At 34.9% G+C, this 2,571-nt stretch overlaps 1 pseudogene; it reads left to right on the top strand.

Moving 5' to 3' along the window:
- The window catches only part of LOC105300594, a 3,304-nt pseudogene extending 2,743 nt beyond the window's left edge, over positions 1-561 (top strand).
- Positions 562-2,571: the final 2,010 nt, after the last annotated feature.

Raw genomic sequence — 2,571 nt, forward strand, 5'->3', positions numbered from 1 at the left:
AAAAAAAATTAAAAAAAAAAATAAGAAGAATGTGTCTGTCAAAGATGTCTGTCATGGCAATGTGGCTGGTGACAGCAAAAATGACCCACTAATAGAAGCAGCTGGCTTCACTGCTCGGGTGATTATCTTGAATCAACCAGGCCAAATCAGTGTCACATATGCACCTGTGCTGGATTGTCACACAATTCACGCTTGCAAATTTGCTGAGCTGAAGGAGAAGATTGATCATTGTTCTGCGAAAAAGCTGGAAGATGGCCCAAAGTTTTGGATGCTGCATAGTTGATAGGGTTCTTGGCAGGCCCATGTGTGTTGAGAGCTCCTCTGATTATCCTCCTCTGGGTTATTTTGCTGTTTGTGACATGAGACAGACAGTTGCTGTCAGAGTCATCAAGGAAGTGGACAAGAAAGCAGCTGGAGCTGGCAAGGTTGCCAAGTCTTCCCAGAAAGCTCAGAAGGCTAAATGATTATCCTCAATACTTGCTACCCCAGTCTTAATCAGTGGTGGAAGAACAGTCTCAGAACTGTTTGTCTCAATTGGCCATTTAAGTTTAATAGTGAAAGACCGGTTAATTATTATAATGCATCGTAAAACCTTCAGAAGGAAAAAAGAATGTTTTGTGGACCATTTTTGTGCATGTGTGTGCGGCAGTTTTTAAGTTATTAGTTTTTAAAATCAGTACTTTGTAATGGAAGCAACTTGATCAAAAATCTGCCATGGAATTTTGAGACATCATTAAAACAAAATTTAATGAGAAAAAAATATTAAAATAAATTTAAATACAAAGAAAGACAGAAAACCACATGAGAGGAAAATCTATCTAGTTTTCTCTACCCCTATTTTAAGTGAAATAGGAAGTTCCAAACTCTCAGACAAACAAATTGTCTTTGCAACATATCTATCTTACCAGAAGTTGCTAGACATTGTATGAGCCCAACTTTCTGTTTTCCAGCTGTAGTTTCTTAACTAAAGTGTTTCCAGATAAATTTCCAGATAAATTAGCTTTCAGTCGAATGCTTGACCCAAGTCACTCAGAGTAACTCAGAATCCTCACATCAGTTTTGGTATTTATAAAGTCAGGACCAGTTACATAATTTGTGGGGCCTTGTACAAAATGAAAACATGGAGACTTTGTTCAAATATTATTAAGAATTTCAAGATAGCGACAGCAGAACGTTAAACCATGTGCAGGCCCTTCTAAGCTGGGGACCCATGTGACTGCATAGGTGGCATGTCCACAAAGCCAGCCCTGTTCAGACTGCTTAACTTTTGGAGACTCTCAAAGCATTGGTGAAATCATATTTACAGCAAGACGCTACTGAAAATGCTGGGCTACTTAATTATCTCAAACATGAAGATGAGAAGTATAGAAAATGTAAAGTTTTGGCATAGATGGGACTAGAACCTAGGACCACTGGTTCCCAATCTGAGGTATCCTCCAGCAGAGAGATTATGATGAAAAACTCTATGTACATAACTTGCTTTCATTCACTATTAAAATAAATAATGTTCTGAGATCTTATATTACATTTTTAGCATTTTGCTTTTGAGTAAACTGATAATATCTGGGCCACTTAAAATGTCAGTGTTTTATTCATTCCAAGTGTAGTCATTACAGTCTTTGTAATGTTGCCATACTGTATGACATCACTTTCTAATATTAAACAGCTCTAGCATTATGGACCACCTGAAACTTAATGTTATTTTTTTCCCCAAGATTTGGTCTCATCTGATCATACTGAATTAAAGTTTATTGGAGAAGACTAAAGCATCCTACTGACCCAGAACTAGAAAGAAATGAGTCCTTTTAGGCTTGCAATCTAGTAATGCTCAAGAAATATTTCCTAAATATTTGCATAAATAAATGCTAAATCATGTCACAGGCAATTACATAGATGCTAATCAGTAACAGTAATACTAAATAATGCCTCACCTTTTAACAACTTTTATTTGTAGTAAACACTTTAGGAAAATGTATTATATTCATCCAAAAATCCATCACAAAAAAAATTTCAATAATTCAAATAATGGACTGAATTCTACCCTGATTCAATTTGAGTAGATAACATTCAAATCATGATTCACAAGATGATTTATATGCAATTAATTTTGGACTTACTGTAATGCTATTTTTTTGTTTACTAAGAATAATTTACATATAGTGAAAGTCACCCTTCATTGATATACATACAGTTCATTGAATTTTCACAAATTTATAGAGTCATTAATTGCCTCCACAGTCAAGATATAGAACATTTCCGATAACCCAAAAGTTTCCTTCAAGTCCTTTCGTAGATCGTTCTTACTCCGCACCACAGTCCCTGGAAACCACTGGTATAATTTCTGTTTTTTTATTTCCTCCTTTTTCTGAAATGTCATATAAAAGAAATGATTTGCATGAAGGTCTTTTGAGTTTGGCTTATTTTACTTATTATAATGTTTTCTTTGCTTCACATTATCACCAACAGTATTTGGTAATTTCTTTTTATAAAAAGCCTATTTAATAGGTATGCAGGGGTGTCTCACTGTGGTTTTAATTTCCCTAATGACCAATGATATTAAGCATTTTTTTT

This window comes from Pteropus vampyrus, unplaced genomic scaffold, assembly GCF_000151845.1.
Source record: "Pteropus vampyrus isolate Shadow unplaced genomic scaffold, Pvam_2.0 Scaffold215, whole genome shotgun sequence".
NCBI classification, from domain to species: Eukaryota; Metazoa; Chordata; class Mammalia; order Chiroptera; family Pteropodidae; genus Pteropus; species Pteropus vampyrus.